This window comes from Sminthopsis crassicaudata, chromosome 1 (genome assembly GCF_048593235.1).
Source record: "Sminthopsis crassicaudata isolate SCR6 chromosome 1, ASM4859323v1, whole genome shotgun sequence".
Taxonomy (NCBI): Eukaryota; Metazoa; Chordata; class Mammalia; order Dasyuromorphia; family Dasyuridae; genus Sminthopsis; species Sminthopsis crassicaudata.
In genome coordinates, this window is record NC_133617.1 from 600,758,783 (window position 1) to 600,771,817 (window position 13,035).

General features: G+C 34.5%; 1 long non-coding RNA gene across 1 annotated transcript in view; it reads left to right on the forward strand.

The window, feature by feature from the left end:
• The window catches only part of LOC141555447 (uncharacterized), a 156,993-nt gene extending 145,837 nt beyond the window's left edge, over window positions 1-11,156 (forward strand). The window contains exons 2-3 of the long non-coding RNA XR_012486195.1: window positions 8,172-8,329; window positions 10,737-11,156. This is a non-coding gene — a long non-coding RNA (uncharacterized LOC141555447). The remainder of the gene's footprint in view (window positions 1-8,171; window positions 8,330-10,736) is intronic.
• Window positions 11,157-13,035: the final 1,879 nt, after the last annotated feature.

Genomic DNA, 13,035 nt, shown 5'->3' on the forward strand with positions numbered 1-13,035 from the left:
GAAAGGAGAAGGGCGAAGAAGGGAGAAAGGAGAAGGGGGAAGAAGGGAGAAAGGAGAAGGGAGAAGGGTATATGGTCTTACAGGTAGTGACCTTCAGCTGGTCATTTATTTAGCTGACTGTATCTTGTTTTCCTCATCAGAAAAAAAATGAGAGTGTGGGAGTAGATGGCCTTCAAGATTCCTTTCAGCTCTAGATTTATGCTGCTATAATAATCATCATAACTGAAATTTATATATATTGTGTTCTAAGAGAGGTAGTATAGCATGGTGGATAAATCCTAAGTTTTAAAACCAGCAAAACTTGGATTGGATCCTGGCTTCTTATACATTCTGGCTGTGCTACCTTGGCAAATCAAATTAACCTCTTAAGTGATTTAACTCTTTGAGATGCTAAGCTACAGAAATCATAAACCCTGGCTCTATCCCTAATTTTTCTAATCAACAACATAAGTTCAAGTTTATACATATACACCTGTGTACACTATAATATATACTATATTATAGTGTACACACATGTATATTTATTTATACTTCTATATATATAATATATACTTCTATATATAATATATACTTAATATATAATATCTCTCTGTATATGTATATACATACATTCACACATATATATATATATTGCATTGCTTTCTGAAAACTATGTGAGGTAGGTATTATGGGTATGATTCCCATTTAACAGATGATGAAACTAAGACTAGTAGAAATGACTTGCTCAAGTGATAAAGTTAGTAAATGACAGAGATGAGATTCGAACCCAGATCCTTCAGATATCAAGTCCAGGGTTAAGCACCACTATATCCCCTTCCTCCAAGAGCCAGAATTGAAGTAAGTAATGGCAATGCCAGAACTGCAGCTCTCCCACCACCAGTCTAGGGCTTCAATACTCTTTCTATCACACCAGGTGAAGAACTGGTTTGCTCCAGTTTATTTTCCCCAAATTTTCCAAAGTTCTGTGATAATGACATAGTATGAATGATCAAACAGAACCTAGAAGAGTTTGGAAAATGCCTGAGAGAGACTTCTGGGGCAACAAGATTATAGATGGAATATTTTCTCTTATCCCCACAACCTCCCAATCTTCTCTAAAACAGTAATTATCCAACAACGATAAAGCAATTCACCAGCACCCTTCAAAAGCAAAAACCAGCAATGCAAATGCACCAGTGCTGCAAAGCTCGGAACTGCTGGTATTTGGGGAAACAGACTCTGATTTGCTGGTGCTGGCACAGAGAATTAAAAAGTAAAAGGATTAGGAGAGACCTCAAAGACAGGGCACTGCAAAGGGGCAGCTGTGCAGCACTCGGACAAGCCTGAGGGAGTACAGCATCTCTCTGGGGACCATTTTGACCATACACACATTAGTTAGGGTAGAGACTTAATCTGGTGAGCCATGAATTACCCAACACAGAAGGATGAGATATTTGAGATCCAGGCCCTAGAAAAACCAGTTAAAGGAAAGAAACCAAGAAGTGAAGGGTAAGAGAGAAAGAAGACTGAAAGTACTAAAGGTAACAGGAAGAAGAAAACTTAGAGATCTTGAACATAAATAGAGAAATCAACAGGAAAAACAAAAGGAGATATGACCTCGAGGTTTAGCAAAACAATTTTCAGGCCTATGTAAATAAATAATGAAGGAAAAAAAAGAATTTGAGGAAAAACATGGAAACTAAACATGATGTTTCCTGAATAGCTTATAAGAAAAAATGAAAAATTATGAAAGTAGAAATTATCTTGCACAACAAAAATAATGATCAGAATAGAAAATTTTAAATCCACAGTTTCCCACAGTAGCAAACCTTCACCAAAAAAAAAAAAAAAACAAAGCCAAACAAAAGAGACAGCAATAGATTGACCATGCAAATGCACAAAAATGAAGGACAACCTAGAAGGAAAAAAAACATTAAATATGCTGATCATGCAAACAAAAACATACTGAATTCAAAAAATAGGATGAATAAAGACAAACTAAGGATCATAGACCTTCCAGAAGAACACAAGACTCTCCCCCCAAAAAAATAATTTAAAAATTATAATGATGGAAAATAATAGAAGAAAAAACTGTCCCAGAACTTCTAAACATGAAAAATGAAAATCCAAATGAAAGAATTCACAGATCACCTCTAGTGAGGGAAAAAACCCAAGGCTGCCAACTCCAAGAAATATAGTAGTAAAATTTGACAATTCAATTCAGAAACAAGTTCTACAAGGCATAAAGAGGAAGACATTCAAATCCAAAAGAAAGAATTTATATAAATTTGAATAACTCAAAGCTATTTTTGTACTCATCTGCAATAGTTAGCATTATTCTGGATGTTAGTTATGATGGAAAAGAGGAATCCATGGAGGAAGCCATATAATTCAGGCAGAAAATGTTTAGAGAGAAGACTATAGAATGGATAAGTTTGAAAGCAAGGGCTAGCAATGAGGAGATGGTAAACTTTATGGTCTTTAAAAGAAAAGACCTTAAAGGGAGTGAGTGAGGAAGAAAAGAAAAAGATTGAGAAGCAGGGAGAGGAGGGATGGGGATGAGGGAGGTTCCACTGAGAAATGCCTCTCTGGGTAAAGAGAGATAATTGGTAAAGCGAGATGAGGACCTTACACTGGATGAGAACTGGAGAATTTGGTATTGGAAAACTCATGTGTCCTGGAGGAAAGGGAGAACTCGGAAGAAAGGAAGAGAGTTTCAGGTAAATATAGAAGAAAAGGTCAACAAGAGAGGGTATAGGACAATGATAAACTGCTGAAGGAGAGGAGAAAAGGGGGAAGTAGAAGAGAGCTGGCAGGAATAGGGTCACCTTAAAAGCAACTTAAAGACATTGAAGGAAAATAATACTGTGTTTACAAAGAGATAAATGCAAATGACCAGTTTCTTCACAGATAACATACATCTATGATAAGAAAGGAAGTCATCCAATGGGGAGAATCTTTTATTATCAGATTGCTCTTGAAAGAGTTTGGTAGCTAAAATATGTAAACAATTAATAACCACATATAGACTAATAGTATTCCCCCAATAGATAAATGAAAAAATAAGAGAAATGCAAATCAAAGCAACTTAAGCTAGAATATACTATAAAATATTTAATATGTATGGGAATGCCTGCCATCTAGGGGAGGGGTGGAGGGAAGGAGGGGAAAAATTAGGAACAGAAGGGAATACAAGGGATAATGTTGTAAAAAAAAAAAAAAATACCTATGAATATGTACTGTCAAAGAAAATGTTATAATTATAAAAATTTAAAAAAAAGCAACCTAAGGTTTCACTTCACTTCCTGCAAAGTGATACAAATGACCTTGGTAGCAGTATTGAAGGGAGCTGTTTAAAGGTAGGCACATAGATTCCTGATGGGAGTCTGAAATGGTATAACCATTGTAGAAAGTAATGGATTATGCAAATAAAGTGACTAAAATGCCCATGCCCTTTGAATCAGAGACTTCATTACTAACTTATACCATGCAAGAAAAAAGACCATTTATACTCCAAAATATTTGTAGCAACACTTTTTTGGTGATAGCTAAAAAAATGAAAAAATGATAGACATCTATCAAGTGGGGAATAGCTAATTGTGGTATATGGATATAATGGAATATTACTGTACTGAAAGAAATTATGTATGATGATGAATACAGAGCAGCATAGAAAGATCTAAATAAACTGATGCAGAATAAAGCAAGAGGATCCAAGAAAACAAATATTTATAGTAGCTATGGCTATGTAAATAAACAAAGACATACCAAAAAAAATTTTTAAAATGCAATAGAATTATGAAGATCAAATGGGACACAAACAAGACATGAGGAGACACCCCCAAGCTATCCCTTCTTGGAAATAGTTAAGTCCACTGTTCTATACAATGCACGTATTTTCAGACTTTGTACACATGTCCATAAGTAGTGCTGACTTTTTGCCTTTCCAAAAAGTGCTATTTATCCTCTAGGATGGCTCTGAGGAAGTGGTAAGGATCCATGGGATACCATGGCATGCGAGAAACAGAAAATATCGATAAAAGCTTATTTTTAAGAAATTCCTGAGAGGATTCCGGCTGCATACCTCATTTCCCAGGCATTGAAGACAAGACTAGAATCATGTTTTTCATTTAACTGACAGTGAAACCTCTAGTTGAAATCCACACAAAAAAGCAGATAAGCATTATTTTTGTAGAAAGTAGCAAGGAGGTAGCCCAGGAATTCAATTGGCTGCTTGTAAAAACAAATGTGTTCTGTCATTCTGTATTCTTGACTCTGGATCACCCAAGTGAACTCTATCACCCAGTTCCTCCACCATTGGCTCATAACCCACCTCTGGCTCCCAAAGTTGACCGACCTCAGAGTGAGTCCAGGTCAGCAAGACTTTTAACAGTCTCTCTCCCTCCAAAGGGGTTTCCCTATCTACTGGCCTTTTCTTCCTTCATAACTAGGGTAAACACACTCTTTTCCTGTTCAACAATAACACACAACTTGAATAACACTCTTATCTCCTGAGATTAGACATGGGGAAATTGTTTTTGGGATTACCACCATTCATCTATAAAGCTGGTTTACTATAGGTTTGTTCAGTTTAGGTCAACCCCAGCAATCCTCTTGATTATTAGGGATGAAATGAAGTAGCCAGTTAAATACTGGACTTCTTTTGGGACCTTCAGATGACCTGTTTTCTTCTCGGATGAAAGAAAATTTAACTAAAAATATGCAGCTCTGAAGCTACCAGCAAGTCTCTTAGGACCTTACACCGTGCTTCTGTCTGTGCTGCATTCATCAGAAACCCAATCCAGTCTGAGCTTTAGGGACGCAGCCTTTCTAGCAACGCCATTCTTTGAAAGTGTGTTCTAGAAACCCCTGCTGTTCCAGTTTAGTGAAATTGATGATCAAAGTAAGTAGTTGTGTGCCAAAATGATGAATTTTACAGATTACCCCAACAGAGAGAAAGTAATAGAATCCTGAGGTTGTTCCATTTGGCTGAAATGCAAAATGCATGAAGGAGAATAATGTGAAACAAAGTTGGAATGATAGGTTAGAGTCAGACTATGGAGGGTTTAGGAGTATCTTTTTTTTAGAGGTAATAGGGAATCAAGGAATATTGCTGAGTAAGAGAGTGACATTGTCAGTTGTTTGAGAAAGGCTTAAATTAAATTAAACTTTTTGGTCTGAGGAGTCCTTTGAACTTTTAAACATTACTGAAGCCCACCCAACCCAGCGACCAAGAACTTTTCTTTATGGGGGTTGTAGCTATCTCTATTTACCGTACTAAAAATTAAACACCTTATTATTAGGAAAATAATTAAAGGAATACTATGTCAGGAATAAAAAGATGAAGTTGTTGGAAAGAGGAAATTGAGCTGAAGCAATAAATACATGCATTTTTGGAGGTATTTTTATTGTTGTTCAGTTGTTTCAGTTGTGTCCAACTCCTTATGATAAAGTTTCTTCATGATCCATTTGAGATTTTCTTGGCAAAGATGCTGGAGCCTTTTGCCATTTCCTTCTCCACCATATTTTATAGATGAGGAATTGAGGCAAACAGGATTAAGTGACTTGCCTTGGGTCATATAGTAATATAACTAGTAAGTGTCTGAGGCCGGAGTTGAATTCATGAAGATGAGTTTTCCTGATTCCAAGCCTAGAGCTCCATCCACTGTGAAACCTACTTAAGCATCTCAAAGAGAGGAATATTCCAAAAATAGAATGCAATACAAATTTTACTGCCTCCCAAAAAAATTAAGAATCTTGGAACTATAGAAAAATAGTGAGGAAAATAAGAGTAAAGGGAGGATAGTGTCATCAGATGTCAAGTGATGTAACAAAAGGGGATCATAAACTGCCTAAATGTGAACCAGAAACAACCGGAAACCATAGGTGAGAAAAATTACTTCTTGTTTACTAGAACTAGTTTAACTAGTTAACTATAGTTAACTAGTTACTAACAGTTTAACTAGAACTATTGAGAAAACAAGAAAAGTTTTTCAGAAAGTATCTTTAAAGCAACATCTTATCCCAGATATGACAATAAGTTACAAATGGAAACATGATCTGAATATAAATATAAAGGGTTCATGCATCCTTATCTATGGGTTAGTACCCCTTATTTCTATTAATTTGACACCAATACTCTAAAACACTAATAACAATTGGAAAGCTGCTGATTAAAAAAAAAACTCTGAAGTTTAATCTTAAATTCTGCATATTAGAAAAAGTGCTAAAAATGAAATCAACAAATATTGAAAACAAGCACAGTAAAGTTATGAAATGGTCCAATTCTTCTGGATTTTAATTTATAATTATCTAAGAAAAATCACTATAATATTTATACAATTTGATTCAGTAATCTAACTACTTGGCATAGATCTCAAAGGAATCAGAAAAAATATCTAATACATACACAATTATTCACAGCAGCACTCTTCATGGTGGTTAAAAAATAGGTAAGCCATCAATTGGGAAAGAGCTGAAAAAACATGATAGACAAATGTAACGATGTATTATTGTGCAGTGAGAAATGATAAATATGAGGAAATCAGGAAACAAGGGAAGAATTGTATAAACTGATACAGAGCTAAATAAACAGAAACAAAAGAATACTGCTCACCATAACAATAATGTATATAAGAAAGAAAATCTAGATCTGAACAAATGAAACATCCAATAATGGCCTGAGAGAACAGACAATGAAATATTCCTACCTCTTCCCAGCAGACAGAGGCCTGTGCACATTGCCAGACTCAGTCACTGGATGAGGTGCAATTTGTATTTAGCTATTTTTTGTTAGATTAAGTTTAATTTGTAGGAAAGAATAAGGAGAAATACTTCTAGAAAAAACAAGGTAATTACAAAAAAAAAAGTCTTTCCCTCTGCATATTTCAGTGTCCAGAAGACTCTGGATGTAGAATAATGAGGGGAAAATAAAAGTAATGGTTAGTAAGGATATAAGGAGTGTATATATGTCTCTGTATGTGCCTATATACACATATATATTTATATTAATATATATTATATATGTACATATACACACACACATTCATAGAGATGATAGTTGAGATCTTGGCTACCATATTAAACTAAGGAAACTACAGTGTTTCCAATGATCCTTTTTTGTCCCCAGCCCCCTTGCCATGATGGCCTGGTATCCAAGAGAAAATACCTATTTCAGTACATTGCTGGTTTATTCATTACACGATCTGGCACAGCCAAGGCTGCAGCTGGGAACCACAAATTCCAGCCAATAATCCAAAGTCCTTAACAATTTCGCAGAATCTTATGTCACTGAATGATATAACACAGATAAGTGATAAATGTGACCTACTACTCTCATTATCATTATTATTATTAACCTACTTTTTCCCTAATCCTATGTTCACACCACATTCCTTGACACATCTCATATACTTATGGCTTCAACTCTTAATTTTATTTCATGACAGTTCTGGATACCCATCAGTGAGTTTTGTTTTTATTTTTGCTTGTTCATATTTTCAGTTATTTATCCATCATGACTCCATTTGAGGTTTTCTTGGCAAAGATAATGGAATAGTTTGCCATTTCCTTCTTCAGGTCATTTTACAGATGAGGAAACTGAGACAAACAGGGTTAAATGACTTATCTGGGGTTACACGTTAGTAAGTGTCTGAGGCCATATCTGAACTCAGATCTTTCTGACTCCAGTCCCAGAACTCTATTCACTGCACCATCTAGCTGCCTACACCTATGGCTATTCCAAAATGAGCTTCTACATTTCTAAGTCCACTATAGCAACTTTTACTTTAATTTGACATCCTGATCCTCTTCTTCTGGCCTTTCTCTTTCTTGCAGCCTGATACCAGGTGTGCACCTTTGTTTATATGAGGGCTTCTCATTTTTCTAGTTTCTTCTACATCAAAAACTCATTCACATTGCCCTACTTGATCAATCATTGATTTCATCAACTCTTGATTGAATACCTGCAATGGTGGAAAAGAAGGGGAATGGACAAATGTCCATTCCATTTTTGGATGCTTCGAATTTTTAGGAAAGTTTTGTGTCTAAATTGTGTCCAATATTATAGCCAAAAATGCTTCTTGGCAACTTTTACCTTGCTTATATTTTTGTTTTAAATTATAAATTCTACATGAAATTCCTTCAAATACCTGCATGTGACTGTCCTATCTCCCCTGTCATCTCTTCTACAGGTCTACATTTTCTACAGGTTCGTTTTCTTTGACTTGCTCTTTTATGGACTGATCTCACCCAGGTTGCCCTCATCTGACCGTTCTTTCCAAAATGGGGCACTCAGAAACGAGCACAGGACTTCAGGAAAGGTCTGAGCAACAATGAGTAAAGCAAGAATGTAAGTGCCTCATGCTTTTTTTTTTAAGTAATCAAACCTCAGAGTAGCCTTTTTAGCAGTCAGACTACATTTCCGTCTCATATTGATCTTGAAGTCCGTGAAATCCTCCAGATCCTTTTCAAAAAATTCAATGACCCTTTTTAAAAATCCATTTAGCCATGGCATACCAATCTTGTGTACTTGAGGATGATCTTTTTTCATTCCAAATGTAAGACTTTACATTTATCTCTATTAAATATCTATCATTCAGCTCAACACTGTAATCTGTCAAGATCTTTTTGCCACCTATTACTTCCTTTGGGGCCCCCCTCATTCTTGAATCTATGTGCGCATAAATAATTCATTCACTTTGGTCTACTGAGTAATTCTAATAATCTAATTTTTTTTTACTATTGTAAGAGCATCTATCTTTTAACACTAATATTCTGTAAAACATAGAAAGTTATATTGAAAATATAAAAATTACAAATAACCTAAAACAATAAAAATATATATGTAAATATGAGTAGTCTAAAGCATGTTATTAATGTTGACTTACATGCAAGAAATTGAATAATACATTATTGACCATAAAAAGGATAAACTGATCACATTATAAGGATAACAGGAGAGATAAACCTTTCCGATATATTGGTACCCCAAGATAATTCTCCTGCATATGGAGATTTTATGGGAATACATGAATAAGAATCAGAGGAGAATAGAAAGCAGAGGAGCATAGTAATGTGCCCTGGTGGAAGATTTAAATACATTGATAATATGGTGAATGAGGCAAAGTATATATAGTTAAGCAATATTAAAAATTTTGAGTAATGGATTTATTTTTCTTGAATGTATAAACTAAGACCCTAAAAACTCAGAATTAATCTGTGAGCAGGGATGGAACATCATGCTTTGCTTCCATCCAGATGTTAATAAGTATACATTTCTGCACAATGAAAAACCATTTGCTCACATACCAGATACTCTAGCCTTTAGCAAAGTAGCTGGGAATATAATAACAATTTTAAAGTAGATACTAACTCAGCATTAGAGAAGGGAGTAAGGAGCCATATACAGAATTGGTTTATGTTATGTTAGTATTTTTATTATTTTGGTAGGGTATGTTTGGCTTATCAGCAATTGGGAAACGACTATCAAGATGCTCTATCACCAGCTAAGATATTTTTGTAGGAGTCACCCATTTGGTTTGAAAGATTCTGGGAAAGTTGATTCTGTGACAAGAAGATGCCAATTTTACATTGCCTAGAAAATGGTGTTAAGCTCAGAACTTCGGAAGCCATTTTACAAAAATAGAAGATTTAGCAATGACTGCAAAAATAAATTGTGATGAAATAATTTGGAAAATAAAACCTCTGCTATAAATTAATGGCTTCATTCCTAAAAAAAAACAAAATAAAATAAATGAAAAGCCCTACAATATCACTTTACCTGAAGACTATTAATAAAAAATCAAAATGCAGCTTTGTCTATATTTGAGGCATATAATTGCAAATGCTTGCTATCTTTTAGGAACTGAATACTCATAGAGGGTTTGGATGTATTTTTTGGCATTTGTAACAGAGTCCAAGACCAGATAGCTTGTATTTTCTGGACCCTATACCCCAGAATTTCAATATTTTCAAAATAATATTGTAATACTTTACCTTGAGTTTCTAAAGCATATTTGTCCAAAGAAAACAAAGAGTTTCCTACAATACTCAGATTATCTCTTTCTTTTTTACAGAAATAAAAAGGAAGAGCCCTATGGAAAAATCCATTTTTCTAAATACTTTTCATTTTGGACTCAGATATTGGAGCAGAAATCCAAACAGTATATGGGGCTTTTAATGATTGTTACCTCTCTAATACATTCCTTAGTTGGCCAGAGTCATTTACCTTCTTTAGTCTCAATTTTAAAAATTTGTCACAAGAGGTTATTTAGATGAATGCTTTGCCATATAGGGCTGGTGGAAGTTTTTGGAACTGAATAATGTTTAGTGAATAAATGGAAGAAGAAAAAACAATCTGTGTGATTATGGCCAGTTTCCTATTCTGTAAAACGAATATATCAGACTCGATGGACTCTAAGATTTCTCATGTCTAAATCTATCGTCTTATGAAACCATGAAAGATTTGAGGCATTTTTTCCCATGTGATTTCTTCTTTTGAAAATTGCCTGTTCATAAATCCTGTAACTACTTAAAGATAAATATGTGCAGAAATAAAGAACTAGACTATCATTCCCAAAGTATATTATTCTGAGTGTTTAATGGATAGAGGGGTAGATATAGAGCCAAGAAGAACTGGGTTCAAATTCTACTTTTAATATACTAGCTGTGTGACCATTAGCAAATCTGTGAAGGAAGTTTCTGTTTTAAGTAAGTTTTTATTGATGACTTGTTTTTTTCACTGTTGTTTTCCCTAGTGTCCTTCCTGCTTCTCTTCCCAGGAGCTGTCATATAACAAATAATGACATTTTTAAAGACAAAAAAAAAGAGGAAAGAACCAGCATAATTCATCAATACATTGAAAAAGTATGAAATTTTATTCGATGGACAACTCTTATGGACTTCCTGTTCTTTGTACTTTGGGAACTTGGGCCATCCAATTTCACAGATAAATAATATGGAGTATATGGATTTTCTCATATTTATTCTTTCAAACCATGCTTGCTCTTTATAATTTTGAAGCATTCACTTTTGATTTTGTTTAATATGATTGTGCTATCTATTGAAATCACTGCAGTCATTATATATACTTTTTTCTTGATTATGCCTATTTTATTTTGAATAAGTTTATGTAGAGATTTCCATGCTTCTTTGTATTTGTTTCCCACATCCTTTCTTTCCCCCTAATGAATATAAATGCAAAATAAATTATTTTTATACTTAAACATTTTTCTTAATTTTGAGTTCCAAATTATTTTCTTCCCTTCTTTCTTGAGAAGGCAAATAATTTGACATAGATTATACATGTGTGGTCATGCAAAATGTATTTTCATATTAGCCATGTTGTGAAACAAAACACAGACATTTTACACACACACACCAAGAGAAATAATGGTAGTAAAAATAAAGTTTTCTTGGATCCTTATTCAGACTCCATCAGTTCTTTCTCTGGAGATGAATAGCAATTTTTAATCTTAAGTCTTCCAGAATTGTCTTGGTTCATTATGTTGATCAGAATAGCTAAGATATTCACAATTGATCACACAATGTAGCTGTTCTTATGGTTCTGCTTATTTCACTATGCAGCAGTTCACAGAAATCTTCCCATTTCCTGCTCATCATTTCTCATTACATAATAGTATACCACAATTCAGCCATTCCCCAATTGTTGAACAGCCTCTCATTTCCCAGTCCCCATATAGTTTCTTATATAGCAGCAATCTCCTAATATATTCATTTACAACAATTTGTCTAGCAGATATTCCTCAATTGATGGGCATCTACTGTGTTCCCAATTTTCCGCTATTACAATAAATGCTACTATAAATATTTTGATAATTTTTTTTTAATCAGTGACATCCTTAGAACATAAGTTGGGTAATAGAATCTCTAAGTCACAGGGTATAGAGACTTTAGCCACTTTATTTGCATCATTGCACAGATCCATAAACAATACAATTGTATGCTGATTTTTTCATAATCTCTCCAGCATCGATTATGTCCATCTTTTGTCATCTTTGTCAATTTTCAGGGTATAAAGTGAAACCTAAGAGGGTTTTTTTTAAATTGCATTTATCTTTAATGATTCTGAGACATTCTCTCATACAGTCGTTAATAGTTCGTTATTTTTCTCAGAACTCTTTGTTCATATCCTTATCTACGGAGGAATTTCTTTTGGTATTTCACAGATAGCAATTAAAAATTGACTTCCTCTGTGCTTCATATTTGCCATGTGATCAGTCTGACTCCTTTCCTCATCACATATGTCTCTGATGATATATTTTACAGATGCCTAAATTAAAACACTTGAGAGAGAACCTTCATACCAAACTTGACCTTTCCTTTAAAAAAGGGGGGGGTGTTTTGCATTTAATATCTTTATTTTCACATAGTACCACATGGAGATTTTCTTTGGTTTTCTTTGGCTTGCTTTGAATTCTTCTGTTTCAGCCAAGAGAAACTGTTCATTTTATACTTGGGGTATGTGGATGTGGATTTACTATATTAAATATCTGTGGATAAAGCCACTTCTCAAAAGAAAGAGAAAATTCGTTGAGTTTTATAGATCCTTCCACTTACTTGCCAGGGCTCTAAGACTTATCAAGAAAAAAGGAGCTTGTGTGTTCTGATCCTAAGACTAGTCTCTGGGTGATACTCCTACACACCTGATGGGTTCAGCTCATTGCCGCATGAACCAGGGCGTGAGAACAGGCCCCCAGTGATTAATTCTCCAAGTCTGACTCTCTAAGAGCTCCTATTTGAAAAAGACCTCTTTCTAAAACTGAAGAGTGTGATTACAGTAATGGACCAAGCTGGGGCTCCAAGGTGTTTCGCTTTTAATATTTCTTTGCAGAAATCTATTCATTTAAATAAAATATGTTTTGTCATATAATAGGAGCTGAGAGAAAAAAGGCTAAAATTAAAAAGTCATTGAGTAAAAGATGTTAACAGAGCAAGAATCAGAGAAGTACAGTGAGGTAAACCAGAAGAACCTGTCTTGGTAGGAGAAGACTGCTTTACCCGCAGTGTGCACAAATCTTATCAGGAAAAAAGAAA